Consider the following 20,885-nt stretch of genomic DNA (forward strand, 5'->3'; position numbering starts at 1 on the left):
GAGTGTACAATTGATGCAAGGAACATGAAACTAGGTAACTCGCTTTGTTTCACACAGGACTAATCAGTAGAAGTTATGTCATGACGTACAACCCATAACATAAAAGTATGAATATAGAATCAGAATTAAGAATTAAGGAACTAGTATCGGTCGACAGGTCTGGATGGGACACAATTGGCTTTTGCTGAGAGTACTCTAATGAACTGCCTTATTACTTAGGTTGCATATGAACCACTTGCCCAGGGCAAGGTCTGAAGCTAATGGAAAAAATTGCAGGTGACTCTATATAAGGAAGGTAAAAGAACAGACCCACAAAATTACAGGCAGACGAGACTAGTATTGAAATTAAACAAAACATACAGAAATTAAGAAACTAAATGGTGAATAATGTTCTTAAAAGTATTAGTGTTTGGTTTTCTGCAAACATAGGTGTGCTGCAGAATTCTTGGGTTAGAATGTAATAAGTTTCCTTGAGAGTGAAGAGGTTCTGTAAACAAATCTGAACGCAATTAGAACGCTTAACTCATGTGAATCTCATTTAACCCACTTCTCACTTGATATCTTCTGAAGTGTGGATGAAGGGCAACACAAAGACTCCTCATTCCTAGATTTTCAGAAAGTGTTTAACAAGGAGCTCCACACCAGACTGTTAACAAATGTACAAGCACATAAAATAGTTCACAGATATATGAGTGGCTCGAAGATTTTTTAAGCAATAGAACCCAGTACATTGTCCTAAACTGTAGGTGTCGATGAGAAACAAGGAAATCGTCAGGAGACCCCCAAGTTAGTGTGACACGACTGTTCTTATTCTCTACACACACAAATGATCTAATGGACAAGGTGAGCAGCAGTCTGCATCTGTTTTCTGATGATGCTGTACGAGAAGGTGTCATCATTGAGTGACTGTTGGAGCATACATGATGACTTAGACAAAATTTCTTGTTGGTAGGATGAATGGATGCCTTCCTAAATGTTGAAAAATGTAAGTTAAAGCAGATGAATACAGTATTAGTGGTGCACAACTTTACAAAGTCACATTGATTAAATATCAGAGCAAATGACTGTAAAGTGATATGAAATGGAACAAGCACGTAAGGATAGTGGTAGGGAAGGCAAATAGTCAACTTCAGTTTATTGGTAGAATTTTAGGGAAGTGTGGTTCCTCTGTAAAGGAGACTGTCTACAGAACACTTGTGCCTCCATTCTCGAGTATTGCTCAAGTGTTTGGCATAGTCACCAGATCATATTAAAATGAGGCACAGAAGCAATTTGTTACTGGTATGTTCGATCAACACATGAGTGTTATGGACATGGTTTGGGAACTCAAATGGGTACATTTTGTGGAACATTATTGAGAAAATTTAGAGAACCTGCATTTGAAGCTGACTGCAGAATGATTGGGATGCTGGCAACATGCATTTCGTGTAAGGATTATGAAGATGAAATGAGAGAAATTAGGGCTAGTGCAGTGGCGTATGGGCAATCGTTTCTCCCCCATCCTGTTTGCAAGGGATCAGCAAGGAAGTGACTAGTAATGGTAAAAGGTACCCCCTCCCCCCTCACACAATATATGGTGGCTTGCTTTGTATGTCTGTAGATGCAGATGTAAAGTTTATTGAACTTCAAAACGGATGCTAACGAAAAACTTCGCATGGCAAAATGATGAGAAATGGAACAACAGAAAAAAATGCTGTACAAACATTTGAAAACATCGATATTTACTTCTTAGTAAATATATATACATGCTGATACATTATACAATATTTATATAGCAATATGTAGCATCTGTGTACCATTTCCATTGTGTTTTTTTAAGTACGAAATAAGTCAAAAGCAACTGAATTTTTATAACAGTTCTGACTTTTCACTATATTAGAGAATTATTTAACAAAGTCAGTTCATCAATTTATGATTGTTTTCGTTCACAGAGTGTACTTTTCCTCTATCTGGGTCTTATAAAAGCTAATTAGTTTTTGGTTTCAGATATTAGGGATCCCTTGTGGAGAAGACTTCAATGGAAGACATTCCAGCTCGAAATGGAACATCTGCATTGTTGCAAACGAGGGTAACTCCAGCATTGGTCATATACATTTGAAATCGTTTGTCTTTTATTATTGCATATCGATTTCAATCATAGAGCGATCACCTAGAGTGCAAGACTAAGTCCAGTGGACTCATATAATAATGCACAAAATATAACTTCGAACATAGGTGTTCATAGAAAAGAACATGTCAGCTAACAGGTAAGACCATACCTACTGGTTGGCATATTCTTCACTATGAACACATATGTTTGAAGTTATATTTTGTACATGATTCCAGTTCACACTGTCCATCACATGATAGCACTTCAAGACAGTTCAAATCACATGATTTCAACTCACATGGTTATCCTCTACTGTTTTTTCCTTTTTTGTTTTTTGCAGATATTGCGATCCTCACAAAATGATTTTTAACTGTTGTTTTGTACGAAGTGCACATACTCAACATGGTAGCTTATATACGCTGATGCTGGAGTCAATGTTTGCATGAAAATAACATTTATTTGACAATAATGGCTTGCAGCTTGCAGGGACAGTTTGTGTATTAGAGTTGAAAGACAGAAGTGCAAACAACGCAAAAGAGGCTGTGCGTCCGAAAACTGTTATTATATGGTCCAGAAGGAGAATTCCATACACTACACAAGATGTCCAAGGGTAGAGAAATTTGCATTTTATATTTTTGAATGTCAAAGTTCAGTTTTTTTCATTTGTAATGATTAAATTGCACTCAAATTCCTGAAAGGAACACAGTGTTACGAGATTCCATCACATCCCTTGAAAAATCGTTTGTTTAAGGTTAAGTTTCTGCTACGCCGCTGCAAATTTTCGTGCAGTGGTCATATCTCCCTCAATAACTTTCCCTTCAGATTTGTGGGTTTTCTTATCATCTTGTATTTGGCTTTTAACGGTTCAAGTGCCTTATTTGTACAGATATTAGCTATTGAAGTCATATAAATATTGACCACTGGTAGCTCATAAAACTATTTCACACACATTCCAGACAACGACTTAGCAGTATATAAGCATGCCACAAACCCTGCAAGTGCCTCGCAATGTGCAAATAAATTCCAAATTCTAGTCAATCTGATTCTGTCCATAGTGTTTTTCTCACTTCAAGTTGGAGCCATATTGCAATCCATTGCACTGTAATATCTTAATTAATGGCAGTGGCATGTATAAAAATCCATTATATAGATGTAGTACATGACAAGTAATCTAGTACTCACATGTTGTACAATTCAGATTGCTGCTTCAATTCATCTTTCATCATTTATTATAAGATTGCAAATTTTAACAAAGAATATAACGGAAGAAAACAATTTATGGCAAATAAAAAAATAACCAACAAGTGATATAAACCATGAAAACCACGACGAAACGAAATATGGAGATTGTAGCATTGTTCATGGGGGGCGAAAAGAAAAAGAATTCTTATTTTATATTTTTTTGAAAAATGTAGAAAATGTGAATATTTTGGTGGACCACTTGGCAACAGAATCCGGGACTGATTACCCTATTATAATAACATACATTGAGCATTAAATACCTGAATAAGAGTAGCAGATTGATTTATTTGAGATTGTTCGGAAGAAACATTGTCATTTCTGTGCATTTTTATAGTCGCAATGTAGTCATACCCAGAACAACACTACGGGACCAGAAGATTTATAGACTTTAAAAGAAATGCAACACTACACAATTAAAAAAAGAGTTGACTGAGAAATAATAGGAAAAGATAATATTTCTTCTGCCTCATGCTGCATCGGCCCATCAGCGTGATCGTAATTTCTGGTGTTGAACTAACACAAAATAATTATCATTCAAGTAAATGAGGAGATGGAAATCATCAAGGTTAATTTACTAAAATAATCACACTTATCTTTAAAACAAGCTTTTTTAATGCTACGTATCTTTTCATATTAAATTACAATAGATGACCATTGTGGTTAAATACTTTATACATAACAGTCAAAATATCCTCTTGATGCTGTCTGGTCGTAATCAGTTACAAGAAACTACATGTTTTCTGATTGGAAAAAATAACAACTAGCATATTTACTAAATATTTTCACATAAAATATAAAATACCGATGCGGAACGCAGCAAGTCCACATCCGCCTTTCATGGAATACAAACAGTAAAAGGTGAGGCGCCAAATGCCTCATTTGTCTTGAAAAAAACAGAATCTTTTTTATATCATTAATCGATACATGTAAATAGAGATTTACAGGCACCGCGCAAGAACGGCAAATATAAAGAATAATAGATTCTGTCGCTGCTATGCAATGGTTCATTTCTTTTACTTTACAATTGTTCGATAACATTAGGCCATCAGGCGCTTACTATTGAGCGTATATTAATGTTTGTGAGGCGAAAATTACTAATATTACAAGATCTGCTCATGGCCATGTATCAGGAGGATGCGAGTTTGAGGAGCGTGATCAGCAACATGTGGATGGATGACGTCAACTGTCAACCATCAAAGCCCTTCTTGGCATGATGGTGCCATGACGTGATGTGATGGGATAGCCAATGTGGATGCCGCTATTTGAAATACATTGCAGAATGTTTTGAGGGATGGGGTGTGACATGATGTGGTGGCCAGTAGGATCACTCAAATAAAGTTATCACAACCGAATGAAACCATTCTCAAACTGTTTCTACTGCACATGCGCAACTCCATGAGAGTTTCGATGATGAGAACCCTTTGGGTTTACTTGAATGTATATTTCATGTGTTTTCACACAGTCACAAACCACAGGAACTAGGAGAATGCCTGCATCAAAGACATTCGCGGTGTTTTAACGATTGTACCTGTAGGCTCCTTCGAGTGAAGCCATCACAACTGAGAAGAACTGTATTCAAACTGTCTCTACTGCACATGCACAGCTTCATGATAATTTCGAATGTCACAACTCTGTGTGTTTACTCGAAGGCATTATTTCGCGTGTTTCGTTTTCTGACCAACTGTAGCGCCAGTTGGTACCTCTACTCTCTTTGCGTTGTTCAAATGTTTCTAGCTTTAATATGGAAACAGTGAACCGAAGTATTGTTTTTTAATGCTTAGGACTATGCGTTTCTAGAATTTATTGTCATTGTCAAGTGAAAATACTTACGTAAGTATTTTGTGTGTTATTTGTATGTATGTTGTGCTCTCGTTCCAGAATATTGTGTCGTCTTTTGGAGGTTAAGGTACCGTACTGTGCTTACTACATTATGCAGACAAAAACACATACTTCGTGAAATTTTGTAAACAGTATGAGTGATGGTGTGCGTGTGTCTTATTTTCTGGATAATGGAGAAGGCAAAGTATCTTATAACCTCAAAAAGATAGCTAGACAGGTGGCAGAACACGAACACTAGGGAGTGGCCGCAGTGAGTCCACTGCTTAAGAATCTGGTATGCAGCTTAATTTCACTAAGATATGTGTAACAGCGTAGCATGTTTCTTTGTACCTATGCCGCCTCTCCTCTAAAGTGAGCCAACTTTATGTGCCTATGTGTCATTGGTAGCAATGAGTAGAGTATGTGACCCCAATTATCAGCTGTTGTGATTGGATCCTTGTATGGAAGAGAAAAATTTATTCATTTTGAAAGTGACATTTAAGGACAGGGATATCATTTTATTTTTGATACCCCAGCATTTCTGCAACAAATTTCTACCGAAAAACCCCTTAAGGTAATAAAATTACACTAGGATGTATTAAATTATGAGAAGTTTGAGATATACAGTTCATTTAAAAGGATAGCAGGAACTTAAAACTTATCTTCAACGAGAATGCTACGGGAAATAACCCAAAACGCTCTGCACATGTGTGTGCTGCTCTGTTTGGGGCAGGCTTATTGAAGGCTTTGGAGCCAGTCAGAAGAATTTCCTCTGATCAGTCCTCTGATCAGTCCATTGGCGGCAACATGAACATGTTTCACCCAGGTTTGTTTGAACAGTTGCCAGACAGCACCACAACATGCTGTACTGCGCATGCACAGCTATGATGATGTAGGCAGCCCATACTTGGTGCTTGCTCTGCTCATACGCTTTTGTTGTATTTCTATGTGGAATTTTTGCTATGTGGTGACTTTGATAAATTTTTTTTAATAATTTGTACTCTGCTACTCTGTGTAGCGTTTCCAATCAGGTTTACTGCTACACAGCACTGCAAAAAGTTAGAAAGATGGAATATAAATTTCTTGCAAAAAAATAACAAAAACATTTTCTTGTATAGCTTACACCAGAATAAAGGACAATAAATTTCATGATTATTTCAATATGTGTAAAAACTTAACAAGGTTGTCTGTGAGGCAAAGAGACTGTACAACTGACAGTTTACATACTGCACTAGGAATAAATATAAGGCCATGTGGGTAGTTAAAATGATAAAACACAGTATGCTGCCAGTCTACAATTTACCATAGAATGGCATTCTATAAATTTAAGATGTAAATACAAATTAAGAAATAACTTCAGGCCTAGGGGAAGTACTAGACAAGTGCCTTGTGATCGAAAAACACTGTTTCACAGAACGCAGATTTGTAAAATACTGCTACAGCTGTCGATATATTTTAAACAAAATATTTAGGTCAAAACTACTGACAAAATTTGCCTACTTAGTCCACTTCAAGTCAATGTTTATGTATGTTCGTACATATATAGATAACATTAAGATATGTTACAGTGTCATAACAGGAACTGGACATCGGAATTTCGTAAACCATACTACAATGCTTCATTCCGCTCTAATTGCACATTTCAGTATCCAGATGCACATTGAAGTACCTGATATTCAGTTTTTCTACGTGTTTTTCGTGATACCAATTTTCTTGGAGGTCCAGTACTGTATTTTCACGTTTGGTTCTCAATTACGGTATAATGTCTTTCGTCCCAGAAAATGAAAATTTGCACTTGAAATTGAACGAAGTTGAAAGTAGCCAATAGTGCGGAATGAAACATTTCGTTTCAAATAAACTAACTGCCTCAGCGGAAAAAATTAATAGAAGCAAATTTCTCTACAACGACAGAAATAGCTTAATTAAGACATTAATGGTTGATTGCTAATAATGTGGAAATAATGTAAAATCAGAAAACTGGAACTACTAACTTATTGTAGTCTTTCATGATTATGTGAATATATATTAATTCACTTGATGCCTCCCGGCCACAGAAATCTGTTTCGTTTTCATTAGACATGGGAGCTGTAAACGAAGAGACCAGCAGTATCACGAAACATATACAGGGTTAACGTGGAGAATGAACCCCCCTCCCCCCAACTATAACTCAGCTTGCTCTGTGCATGCGCAAATCTGACAGCTTGGGCGCACTGGAAAAATTTTTCCGGGTAGCATCTGGCTACTTGCTGCTACTGCTCATACGGCAAACAGCTACGCTTGAAGTAGCCAGAAGCGGCAGAAGGCACTACTCATATGGGAATTCATTACAGCGCATGTGCACGAGCGCTGGCAACTGCTCAAACGAACCTAATGGCTCTGTTCTCACAAAGAACGTCAACTTCAAACGTTTTTCATTAGAAACCTTGACTTTACTGTCTGTTCCATTTCATCGAGGCACTAGGTTCGTTTGAGCAGTTGCCAGACAGCGCCAGACAACAGGATGCACTGTGCAAGTGCAGTTATGATGACGTAGGCAGCCCATGCTTGGTGCTTGCTCTGATCATACGCTTTTCTGTGTGGAATTCCGCACGTGGTGGGGCATCATGTGACCATGTGCAGCCCAGTGGCATATTGTTAAGAGAACATGCAGAGTTGTACCTAGAGCAATTGTTTTATCATATCCCACTGAGATAAAGGATGCAAATAAGGAAGCAGTTCTTGCCATAATATCATTTCAAAATTAGACTCTACATACCATAAGACTCTACATACCATAAGTACCATAACATTTTGCTATGGGGTGACTTTGACAGGTTTTCTTTGTTAATTCGAACTCTGCAATGTTATTGTGTAGTATTATCAATCAGGTTTACATTCACACAGCATTGAAAAAAGCTAGTAGGATGGAATACAAATTTCTTGCAAAAAAATGTTTCATGTGTAGCTTACACCAGAATAAAGAACAACAAATTTCATGACTATTTCAAAATGTGTAAAAAATTAACAAGGTTGTCTGTGAGGCAAAGAAACTGTAGAACTGACAGTTTATATTCTAATCTAAGAATAAATATAAATCCATGTGGGGAGTTAAAACGATAAAACACGGTTTGCTGCCAGTCTACAATTTACCATAGAATGGCATTCTACAAACTTAAGATGTAAACACAAATTGAGAAATAACTTCAGGCCTAGAGGAAGTACTAGGCAAGTGCCTTGTGATCGAAAAACACTATTTAACAGAAATCAGATTTGTAAAATTCTGCTACAGCTGTCATTATATTTGAAACAAAATATTTAGTTCAGAACTACTGATAAAATTTGCCTACTTAGTCAGCTTCAAGTCAATGTTTACGTATGTTCGTATGTATATAGCATTAAGAGATCTTACAGTGTCATAACAGGAACAGGACATCAGAGACTACTCCAGTAGCATTGGAATTTCATAAACCATACTACAATGCTTCATTCCGCTCTAATTGCACATTTCTATGTCCAGATGCACTCTAAAGTACGTGATATTCAGGTTTTCATGTGGTTTTCGTGATACCACTTTTCTTGGAGGTCCAGTACTGTATTGTCATGATTAGTTTTTTATTATGGTATAATGTTATTCCTCCCATAAAATGAAAATTTGTACTTGAAATTGAACGAAGTTGAAAGTAACCAATAGTGTGGAACAAAACATTTCGTTTCAAATAAACTGCCTCAGCGGAAAAAATTAATAGAAGCAAATCTCTCTATAAAACAGCAGAAATAGCTTCATTAAGACATTAATGGTTGATGACTAGTAACGTGGAAATAATATAAAATCAGAAATTTGAAACTACTAACTTATTTTGTTCTTTCTTAGTTATGATAATGTATATTAATTCACTTGATGGCTCCCGTCCATTTTGATTTCATTTGACGTGGGAGCTGTAAACGAAGACACGAAACATATACACGGATTACGTGGGGAAGGAGCTCCCCCCGCCCACTATAACTCAGCTTGCTCTGCGCATGCGCGAATCTGGCAGCTTGGGCGCACCAGAAAAATTTTTCCGGGTAGCTTCTGGTTACTTGCTGCTACTGCTCATACAGCAAACAGCCACGCTTTAAGCAGCTAGAAGCGGGAGGAAGGCACTGCTCATACGCGAATTCAGTTTTGCGCATGCGCACGAGCCCGCTGGCAACTGCTCATACCTATCGATATGTGTAGTGAAGTGGAAGTACTATAAGGAACATCTTTGGTTGCTTATAAAACCATCTGCTGAGGGCGCTGTGCTTCCATTTTGACTACGGATCACATGGTGGTATAAGGTACGTGTATCGTGGAAGTTCTGAGGTTGTAGTTCTGTTATTGTCGCTTTTAATTGGAAAAAGTTCGTGAAGGGCATATGTGTTTTCTCGTTACGTATTCTTTTAGTATCTTCTATGTGAAAATTTGTCGTTTTATTGGAGACACACTTGTGTTTTATGTATGGTAGCCACGTGGTTTAATTTGAATTTCGGGAATGGCGGTTAAAAACAGTTTGAATCGGGAAGGAAAATGTTAGATGACGGAATCGTTTGTTCAGTTTCTGTAACTTACTTGATATGTGTCGTTGCTTGTCTGAAAAGACTTAATTGTAGGCAAAAATAATATGCACATGAATGAGTTAGGGATAGGAGACGATATTGTTGTAATTCGTGGTATGCTTATGATGATACTGTTGTCTCGTTCGTATGAAACCTTATGAATAAAATTAGTTGCTGATTTCTTAAATAGCGTGGCGAGTATGAAGTTTATTCCTAATGTAGCTAATTCTCTACCGTTGTTTTAGTTGGCAGTCGTGCTGCAAAATGCAGGAAATGGTCCATCCGGAGCCGTAATGCCAGCATATACATCCGTTACAAAGTGAAGGCATCGAAATACTAACTGCTGTAGCTAATGCATGTATATCATGTGAGTTTTACAGATATAGTTACTTAATAGAATTACCGGAGATATTTTTCAATGATGAACAACAACCGCCCCAGTCTGAATTCGGTGACTGAGTGGATTTTCTGAGGATTACTTTTAGAGTTCTAAAAGTGATGTAATTATAATAGATACTACTTAACCCCTACGGTAAATACGCTAATATGTGACTTATTTTGTGCAAATACTCAGTCGGGGAACGTCTCGCTGCCGTCCGGATTCGCAGGACAAACACGAAACCTGTGCATCCACTTTCCGACATTTGAGCTTTGGTCCTTCCGGAAAGATGGGCATGGGCGACCGTGATCAGCTCCTGGCAGCTGCACTGCTGGTACGGAATATGGTGTGTATATGAAGAGATTCTTGCTTAAATAATATCGGTTGTGGTAAGGTGAAGGGTCGAAATGCTGTGTGTACAGTTTTTAGTATAAATTAGGTTGTGAGGGTTAAGTAGCGGTTTGAACTGTTCCATGACTATTGGCCGTCAATGCCAACTAATGAAATACGGTGATGCTGTAGTCTTCATTTGTACTATTAAATTGGTATATACGTTTTTTAAAAGTATGTTGAATGATGTGTAAGAGTCCTGAAACTATATGTGGATATTGAGGCATTTGTCTGACGAAATGTGTGACATGTGTGATGCATAGAATAGTTTTGCAATGTTTTAATTTGGTATATTGTTCTCCAGGTTGTGCTTGTCTCAAGGTGGATTTGCCACCATTGGTGGTATTGTGGGTGTCATAAGGCTTATGAAAGAGGTAAGATCGTACAATAAACCTTTATATTGTTTGCTGGAATGATGATATAATTATTTTCATATGATTTTGTGATTGATCTTACTTGCCCTCACTGATGTTACCACTCTGGTATTCACGCTGTTTTGTCAAGTATTGGTTTCTGAGGCACTTCTTTTTTTTACAGGTGTACCTAAGTGATGAGAATGAGAGATTACTTTGGTGAGTAACCAATCACTTGTTTTGTGCTTTGTATTGGGTGTTGGAAATATATGTAAATGGGTAGTTAAGAGGTAGGTCTGCAGTGAGTTTTGTTATACCATGTTTTGCTCAATTCTTTCAATTTAGTGAGTCTCACCAACAGTTTGAAACTGCAGTCACTGCTGTTTGTGCACACAGGTTGTAACCAGTTAACTCTAACATGTATTTAACCTGTTAAAATCTTGGAGGTCTGTACAAAATTTAGTGGTGTTGGTAGACATCATGCATATGAGATTTGTTAACAATCTTTGACAGCGTTATGAGTGTGTTAAGTGCAGGGTGGGACAGTGGTCTTCGTGCATATGTTAATTAGATAAGTTTTCAAGAAATAACTTGTCTTCCATGGCAGTATGCATATAGATGTTCATGGCACTATCGTGCTTTGGTTTTGATGTATTACAGCCAGCTGCTTAGTAAATTCCTCTCATTGCTGTATGGCATGTGGAATGCCTACAAAAGGTATTGTGTTCTTAAAAGTCGATATTGTATTTGTTCTGCATACATTTGTTGGTGGTAGGCCCCACAACCTTAGCTGCATTGAGGTCTTATTGCTGCTGTGGTTAGAGGTCTAATAATTTGTGCTTTCGATAGGTTGACAAGTCACATGTTGCTACTTTCATGCCAGATAGGGTGCAGATGAGCTGGAGTTAACTTGAGTAAGGTCGCCTATTTTTTTATAGGTATGTAGACCTCTTTATTTCTACAGTGGTTTAGATGATTAACAGCTTGACCATTTAGCTATAATCAATGCATTTTTGTAGTCATTGTGGGAGTTTTTGTATGCCCATGTCATACCAGCTTGCTGCCATGCTGTTTAGAAATTTATAAACCTCTTCTTTCACCTTGTCATCTGAGCTGAATCGCTTTCTGACCAAATATCCTTTTAACCTAAGGAACAGGTGATAGGTGAAACTGTTGCAGGAGAGAAATGGTTTGGGAGCAATGTGTGGGTGTGTTTTGTCATGGAGAATGGGTACACCCTTGCTCAACATTCCTCTTCTCCTGGTCTGAATTGAGTTTTTTCAGTCTCAGCATTAATTGTGGTCCCAGCGATTCAGCTCTTGACAAGGTGAAAGAAGAGGTTCTTAACTTTCTGGACAACATGGTGGTGAGCTGGTATGTCATGGACATACAAAAACTGCCACAGTGTCTATAAAACTGTATTAACAGAAATATTGACTGTCGAAAAATAGCTAAATGTTCAAGCTATGGACTGATGTAAACCATTGTGTTGAAATACAGGTCTGTGCGCTCAATAAAATAAGACCTTACTTTCGGGATTACCCTTGTACATGAGAAATGGGCTGCTATGTTCATGTCATTCTGTTGTATGTGGTCAAAGTGACTATGCATTAGGCTACCTTCTTAGAAATTTAAAGCAATTTGAACTACTACATGGTGTGTAGATTGAAAGAAATTGAGGTATTGTGACATTTCACAAGTCTTGACCTAAAGAGGGAGACCCCAAGCTCACAACCAGGATTTGCTCTGTGCTCTTCCTGGCCCCGAACTGGGGTAAATTAAAGTCTGTTAAAAACTCACATCCCAGGATGGTTTGCTGGTTTGTGTATCCTGTCACAGACAACACAATTTTAAATATATTTGTTGTGAAGTTTTTGTGTTCCCAACATGTTTCATACTATTCTTGTTTGTTGCAGCTCTTGATACTGGGTAGAGCAGTGCTGGTGAACCTGTGAAGTCTTCTTGGAAATCTCTTACAGGTAAGAAGCTGTAGTATAAAATTCCAAACCTTGTTCATTGTTGTACCACAGCCCCAGCTCCATACTGGATATTAATTTCAGGTATGGCGTTTTATGCTGTGGAGATGAAAAGCTGTTCAGCTATATTATCCTGCTTCAATAGCTGGGTAATACGTAGTTCAGCAACATTGTCTTTATGCTTTTGATCAGGCTTGTACCCTTTGTAAATTGTAACTGGTTATTTAATTGGGAGTTTGGTTATTGTTAGAAAGCTGCTCCTAGTTTAATATTAATCTCGGGAAACAAAAGTTAAATTGTAGCTTGTTGTTGAAGTGTCAGTGATGTTGACTCATCTTCTGTGATAATATAATAGAACTACAGTATTGAAAGAACACTAGGTGTGACAGGTTGAACAGCATTTTCAAAGACTTTTGTACATGTTTCATATTTTCTTTGTTCAGGCAGTTAAGATTTGCAGTTTCAGCGTACTTTGCTCAAACCGGGTGTTGGCTGGGGTATTGCCAAGAATTCTTCCAGTGTGTGACCTCTATTATATGGCCCTTGCAGATCTCCATATGTATAAAGTTTCTTAAATTAAGTGCTTTTAAGATACTTTGGATAAAAGGTGTAGTTCAGCTACTTACTGTTATGTAACAGTAGCATAGGTATATGAGTAATGTTCAGAAGTGTTAGAATATTTTGACATGTAATGTGAGGTGTTGGCTAGTCTTCACTGAAAGCATTTGTATGAGGGGAAATGTGGACAATGGACTCATCAGGCAAGATGATAGGGCATTGGGTGGGAGTGTATGGTTCTACAAAATAGTGTTAGTGGAACTGAACAAAGTTGGGGAAGATTTAAGTTTATTGTGGAATTGACTAAATGAAGATAATGTGAATAGGGCACATGATGAGGCATCAAGAAAGTCGGTTGGTTCTGGAAGTAAGTCTGCAAGGAAATAGAGATCTAGGGAGAATCAGGATTGGCTGGTAAGCATGTCAGTGGTAACTGATGTAGTTGTACCGACAACTCTTAACAACCAGCAAGATCATTAAAAAGGGGGTTCTCAGTGCCTTGCGTCAACCCAGAGATATAAGGTTCATTTGAGCAGTTGCCAGAGTGTGCAAGTAAACGGGCTGTACTGCTATTTTGTTCTATAACATTTCCAGTTAGGTTTATGTCTACACACCACCATAAAAAGTTAGTAAGAAGGAATGCAAATGTCTTGCAAAAATAGACTTCTGTTTAGTTTGCACCAGAATAAGGGCAATATATTTTTTGATTATTTCAAAAACACAGTTAATAAGGTTGGTCATGAGGCAAAGAAACTGTACAACTGGCAGTCTATATTCTACTCCTGGAATAAATATAAAGCCATATAAGGAGTTAAGATGATAAAACATGGTATGGTGCCAGTTTACAATTTAGCATAGAATGGCATTCCATAAATTTAAGATGTAAAGAGCACAAATTAAGAAACACTCTTAAGACCTAGAGGAAGTACTATAATCCATTCATCACAAGAATGAACTTTATGTACAGTTGCACTGTGCATTCTTCTGCATCTGCTGAATCCTTATTGGATTTCCATGTGATGTGGGGCTGCAGCCTAGCTGTCTCGAGTACTGTCGGGTACGATAATAAAACGTTTAGTGCTCTGTGTTAATGGGCATATCAACCTACTGATATTATGGGATGTAGCTTTACTGGTGCATTTAACTTGAATAGCACTGGCTGGTCAGCTGTTACAGCTAGCCTGCAGTCACGTGGCCAGCTGCAGTTCACACATAAAAAGACGACCTTAGGAACAATAGTTTCGAATGTCATTTAATTTTTAAGCAGAATGAAATAGTACACTGCAAATCTCCCACAATATGGTCCTTAGGCAACCAGATGAAAATGGCAACATGTTTTTTTTAGCTAATGTACTACTGTAATTAAAGACAAGAATGAAGAAATTTCTTGACTTAACCAAGGGATAATTTTTCTGCATAAGTTGTGTAACGTAAGAGTACTGAAAGATTTCACCGTATACTTAAATATTGATGCCACTGAAGGTATTACTTAGTTGTCTTCTTAATCTCTTAGCTCCTTCCTTATCCAAATCCGAGAAATACATTTCAGTTCTGAAAGTGTCACCTGCTATGTTGATAACAAGCCTATCAAAACCAGAATCCACGAAGTCAACCACACGGCAATTTCTCTTTTTATGACGAGCCGTTATATATCCCACCAGTGTTAGAGAGTGACGTGTGAAAAAGCTATGTGCATTAGTTCCAATACATCTGGCAGCTCAACAGTCTTGTTACATCTCCGATCAAATCCTGCAGCTTGGCTCCAGAGCAGTTCTGTTGGGTTCATATTGTAACAGTAGAGTAGCAAATGTAAAAATGCAGCATTCATTTGTTGTACTCGTTGCTGTGAAAATGATTTTTTATATTTCTACAGTACTTACATACCTCTGGTATAAGACGATGGACATAATCCAAATAAAGAGGATTTGGTTTTTCATATTTGCCTTGAAAATGAAACTTACATTGTGGAAACAGGAATTTTGTGTCTAATATGTAATTAGAAACAAGGAGCTGTGCATTATTCATAAAAAATGACATTCACAATTATGAGCTGTAGGTATTTCAAATTAACAGAGAAAAAATATATTGGGAAATTTGAACCAACACACAAATAATTGCACTTGGTTAACATATTGTTACCAGCTGCGCTAAACATCCATGTTCTGTGTAATTGTCAACTGCCTGCCTTGCATACAACTTTAAAAATCGATTATCTCCATAAATTTATGAAAGACATTAAGAATAGCACATTTCTCAGCACTTTTGAAGAAGTTCATTAATAGTTGAATTGCTAATAATGTGGGAGCTGTGAATGAAGATAAATCAGTATCGTGAAACACACGCGGGATCACATGGAGTTCTGAAAAAGCTCAGCTTGCTCTGCGTGTGTGGGAATCTGTCAGCTTTGGTGTGCTAGAAAAATTTTTGTGTAGCATCTGGCTACTTGCTGCTACTGCTCATATGGCAAACAGCAATCCTTCATGTAGCTAGAAGAGAAGGCACTGCTCATGCGAATTCTGCTATGTGCATGAGCATGCTGGAAGCTTCTCAAATGAACCTATACTTGCACCGATTTGGCTAACATGTCTTCAAACAAGATCACAGCAACAAAGCTTTAGTTGTGATGGCATTGTTACTGGAGTCAGGATAGTGTCTAGTTGTATTTTGTTGTGTATTTACTTTCCTAAATTAATTGTAATTGGTGTGGTCATGTAGAATTTAATAAGTTTCTTTCCTTTCCAGGACATTTTTGGCTGGACTATGAAATACTACTCGGAGAAACTGGTAAGTTCACTTGTGTAATACTTCTGTAATTTTTCAGAGGATGTTAGTAGTTAGATACTTAAATAAGAGGTGCTGTTTCAATTTCCCTGTTATGGCACTAGGTTTGGTAAGTCAGTGGATTGCCATTCTGTTTTGTGTAGTATGGAAGTGATAGTAGTATCCATTATAACACTCCAGAGACATCCATAATCTTATTTAGGTTTTCTGAATATCTTCCAGTGAATGCCTTTTAAAAATTGGGACATGTAATATTTCCTCTCGTACCTTATTGTGTAGTATAATGTGAATTATGCTTTCTTGATAGACCTGTCATAGACTGTTAAGTGTGTATTTGAATTCCCTCTGGTAAAGTGTACAGTTTTGTTCTGTAGCAATCTGCCTGTTTTCAAGGGGTAGTCTAGGGTGAGCACAGTAGTTACGAGTAAGGAACATGGAGAACACTAAGCTCTTCTTGCATTTTAGAAACATTTTTGCCAACATGTCTCCAGAAAATTACTCCTTATTGGGACAGTGAGTTGCACTGCATAGTGTATCCTCAGTGCTGTTCCACATGGCTGGATTAGTTTCTTAGAAAAATTGTGCATTTGATTTTAACTTTCTCTGAACCCATACAGATTTTAACCTCACTTGAATATAAATTTGGCTGGGCAATGAGAGTACAGGAAAGTTGTCACACAGCATTTTCGGCATTTACAATTACTTTGGGCGTATGCCTCGGAAAGCCTTCTTGTAGAACTTTCTGTTGACTGCAGGGTAGTCATTGGCAAACATGATTAATTTTTGGGTTAATATATTAAACAGTTGTCTACATAGAACGAGAATAGCAGCAGTCTTAGGATTTTCTTAAGTATATCATATTTGTTGGTAAGAAAAAGGTATTTCTTGTTTTATTCATAATGTTGAATTTGCACTGAAGTGATACCTTCTGCCTGTGGCTGTTTAGGTATTATTGCAACCAGCTGTGTGGTAAACCTGTTGGAATTTTATGGTTGGACATTGAAGGCTTTTGAGGTCTAGGAAAATAGCTGCAGCTAAATTATGTTGATTTTAAAAAGCAGGTCAAGAGTTGTGTTGTGTATAGATTTAGAATTTGTGAAGCTTTTTCTCGGTGATATGAAGTGAAGTAGTTATGAATCTTAAGACTGTCGTGCAATTTCAATAGAATTTTTGAGAAGGAACTTGACTGTAGAACAGCTTTGTCATCAGAACCACCTTCTTAGTAATTAAAGCTTTTGTTATTTTTGAAACTGGAAAAATGCCTTTTTCTAGACAGGCAGAAAATCTTTGCCAAAGGTTTCGTTATGTGATGAGGATTTACTCTTATCTAGTAACTACTTACCTGCTAGTTCTTAAAGATTCAAACTGTGTTTTGTTAACTCATCAATTCACATAATCGAGCCACTTCTTTATGAAACCAGGTGTCTTGAAGTTACTTTCTCTCAGCACTGCAGAAATTTTGTGCCAATGGCCATTGCTTCACACACTTGCTTTGCAATATGCTGATCTAAATTTGGTCTCCGCAATAGTTCTCTTGCATTGTGTTCCATGTGTTCTAAATTTCAGTGAAAATCGGTTTTAATGTGGGCTGCTTAGTTGTATTGATGTAAGTGGTGTTATAGGATTTGCCATTTGAATTTAGATTTTGTTTTGTACCTTGTATTGGTGGTGGTTGTCATGCTGCAATGTATTTTGCCCAGTTTACTTAATGATGAATATGACAAGCATATGTCTGAATTTTTGATGCATTTACTTCCCTGAATAAGATGTTGCTTAATAAATTAGTGTTGCATGTCTTAATTCTGGTTTCTGAGATTTGTTTTTGTTTTTTGCAGGTTTGGGTCAAATTCGGAGTTCAGGAAATTTTGCAGTTCATGTCAGTTATGTTATTGGCATTTAAACAAAATTTTTAATCAGTCTACTAGACTTTTCACTCATTTGATGGTTTGCCTAATTGTTAGTCTGGGGATGTGTAGTAAGAAAGTTTCATTGAATTACACTGGCGGTCAAAACTACAGTGTGGTGTGGTGTGGTGAGTGCTGTTCCAGTGCTGTTTAAGACAGTGTCACAGGCAAGATGTGTAATATGCTGTGTGGGAAGGCAAACTAATACACTTTAAGAAGAAACCCATATCCTGAAACACATGGCCTTTGTGCTGGACAGTAAGTGTCTGGGAACAATCTTTTGGCAGTTTGTTCAGATCTTTTTTGGTGTCCGAATGTGGGAGGCATGCAGCCCTTTCAGAAATCTGTGTACTGTGGCCTGAGCCTAATAACATTCCTGTGCATAACTAAATTACTCCTAACAGTCCTCGTGTGCATCCTATTGTGGACATTGCGTGGCTTGCCAGTGCAGTTGTTGACAGCTACCAGTACACAGCTGTGGAAATGGTACACAGTGCTTTCCTCAAGCAAAATGGATTCCACTGGGAGAGCTGATGCAAGATTATGTGGAATATTTTCCAAATATGTTCCCCACATCACTGCATGTTCGCAGCTATACACACATCCGAGTTGCACACAGGCATTTTCTGCCATAGGGGGATACAATGTGCAGTAAAGTAGTTGTACTTATGCTTGGTACTTGCAAATGCTATCCTCAGGCTACTGTTTTTTGTGGTAGCTGCTGAAACATGAGGGATCATTCTTACTTGACTAGCAGTAAGTTACAATGGTTTGATTTGTGGATGAATGCACATTTACTAGACACATTGTCAACTTTTGGGAGATCATAATCTTTGTGCAAGGTTGGTATTAACTGGCCTGAGACCATTTCTTCCACCAGACTAATGGGACTGATCTATTTCACATTTATTAAAGGTATTTTGCTTATCCTGTAGGATGTAGCACCAGTAAATGTTTGGATGGACATGTTGCTGCAATATGACTGAACTACAGTTGATGTGCAGAATGACAAGTGTCATGTATCCCAATCATTGGGTTGCTATAAGGTTCAGCACTGCTGAAGTATGAAGTGCATTGATGTAGGAAGAACACAGTTGAAGCCCATTTGTAATGGAAATGGCACTGTGTGCTGGTCCTGTTGGATTTATTTAATGTGGAATGCACTTCAGTGCTCTCCAGTGCCCACACTGTGTGTTGGTATATGGTTCTGTCTCTAAAACTGCTCAGTGTACCACACAAAACATTAAGTATTGTCAGTTTTTGTGATACTATGTGTAATGTTAAATGTGCTAGTGGTTTGCAACTACTGAAAGAGTATTACAAGAGTTGGACAACAGATTTGAACATTTTGCAGTTAGTCAAATTGTGTAGTGTAATGTCTAGGTTGCTTTGAATATACAGATCAGGTGAGCAGGGTATTGAGTGTAGCAGGCTGGAAAGATGTTTTGATAAATTGGCATGAACTGTGAAGTTTACCATTGCTTACATCCAGTGGGACTGTAAATTCTGAAATGGTAAGTGGATAACATTTATGTAATTCAGTTATGAATTCTGTGATGAAAATTTCAGTATTTCATTCGCGGTTTCCACCAGAGGGTTACTGCCTAATGATGGTTGAATGTGTCTGATCACACTTAACATTAATTTTAGTTGTAAATGTATGTATTGTGTTACTAATATAAGTTTTTATTTTTCAGGATTCAGAGGTGCACGTTGGAGTATGCTTGTCGCATATTGGGGTGAGTGTGCTTGGCATTTACTGGTTGCATGTGTGTGTATAGAAGTGATGTTTAGTTATCCCTGTCATATTTACTGTGAGTGAGAATTACTTGCTGATCATTTTTTTATCTGTAATAATGATATATCTTGCTGGCTTGCGTAATTTCGTTAATACAAGTTTCCATTGTTGCAGTTTGTGCTGTCTCTTAAGGTGTCTGCCCTTTCAGGTTTGTATATCTTAAGTTTGTCTAGATAGTAATGTTCAATAGCACCTATTGTGTAAACCCGAGGGGTACAATTAAGTATCAGTCCAGTATTGTGATGATAATAGAAGTCTTCATTCGCGGTTTCCACCAGAAGGATTATCCGAATGTTGGTAGATGATGTCTGAATTAACTGTAAGCTCTACCATAAGTTTATCGTGTTTATCTGGGTACTTAATTAATTTATTTATTTTTTGCAGGTATGTAATTAAAACTCCCAGTTGTGCTTCCAGATATTATTGGCTGTTAATGATGAACAACAAACACTGCCCTAGTCAATCTGAAGAAATGATGTTGAAAGATTCTGATATCATTAAATTTTCTTTTCATTTGATGATGATACAGGAATTGTGCTTATTTCATGATTCTTGTTTCAGGTATACATGTTCATTGTTATCGAAAATCAACAGGAATGTAATTGTCAGCAAAGTAATAATTTTTGTTTGTGACATTAGTGTGTTCCACTTCCACTTGTAAAGTATTGGTCAATAAAGATTTCAGTTGAAAATTCTTGTAAGAGTAATTGTCTTGGTTGGTTGATTGATTGATCAAATTATTCCTCAAATGGTTTTGTATGTAAAGTATCAGGTGGATGGCTGCTAAAATTGCAGTTTGTCATGCTGAAAGTTAAAAGCAAGTTTCAAATTTCTAAAATGGTTGCCATATGCCTTCAAAATTTCTGTGGAATGGAAGGTTATCTGGATTGGATTCAGTAAGTGTCTGGGAACAATCTTTTGGCAGTTTGTTCAGATCTGGTTTGGTGTCTGAATGTGGGAGGTACTATGTAGCTGGGAAGTTCATTCAAAGGGAGGTGAAATGAAGGGGCATACCAAGAACCTACATTGTAAAGCACCGA

General features: G+C 37.4%; 1 long non-coding RNA gene and 1 other non-coding gene across 6 annotated transcripts; both read left to right on the forward strand.

Annotated features, from left to right (window-relative positions):
• The first annotated feature begins 9,387 nt into the window (after nucleotides 1-9,387).
• Nucleotides 9,388-20,552, forward strand: LOC126473591 (uncharacterized). Of its 5 annotated transcripts, none has more exons than XR_007586509.1 (11): nucleotides 9,413-9,448; nucleotides 9,952-10,073; nucleotides 10,281-10,431; nucleotides 10,780-10,849; nucleotides 11,013-11,047; nucleotides 12,745-12,807; nucleotides 16,105-16,146; nucleotides 17,979-19,561; nucleotides 19,745-19,786; nucleotides 19,960-19,993; nucleotides 20,230-20,389. It is a non-coding gene; the product is annotated as an uncharacterized LOC126473591 (long non-coding RNA). The 5 variants fall into 5 exon arrangements; XR_007586510.1 differs by having other exon boundaries at nucleotides 9,416-9,448; nucleotides 9,952-10,064; XR_007586512.1 differs by lacking the exon at nucleotides 9,952-10,073 and having other exon boundaries at nucleotides 9,388-9,448; nucleotides 20,230-20,388.
• On the forward strand, nucleotides 10,118-10,184 carry LOC126476753 (small nucleolar RNA SNORD31). Its single transcript, XR_007587208.1, has one exon. It is a non-coding gene; the product is annotated as a small nucleolar RNA SNORD31 (small nucleolar RNA).
• Nucleotides 20,553-20,885: the final 333 nt, after the last annotated feature.

The sequence above is a fragment of the Schistocerca serialis genome, chromosome 4 (genome assembly GCF_023864345.2).
Source record: "Schistocerca serialis cubense isolate TAMUIC-IGC-003099 chromosome 4, iqSchSeri2.2, whole genome shotgun sequence".
NCBI classification, from domain to species: domain Eukaryota; kingdom Metazoa; phylum Arthropoda; class Insecta; order Orthoptera; family Acrididae; genus Schistocerca; species Schistocerca serialis.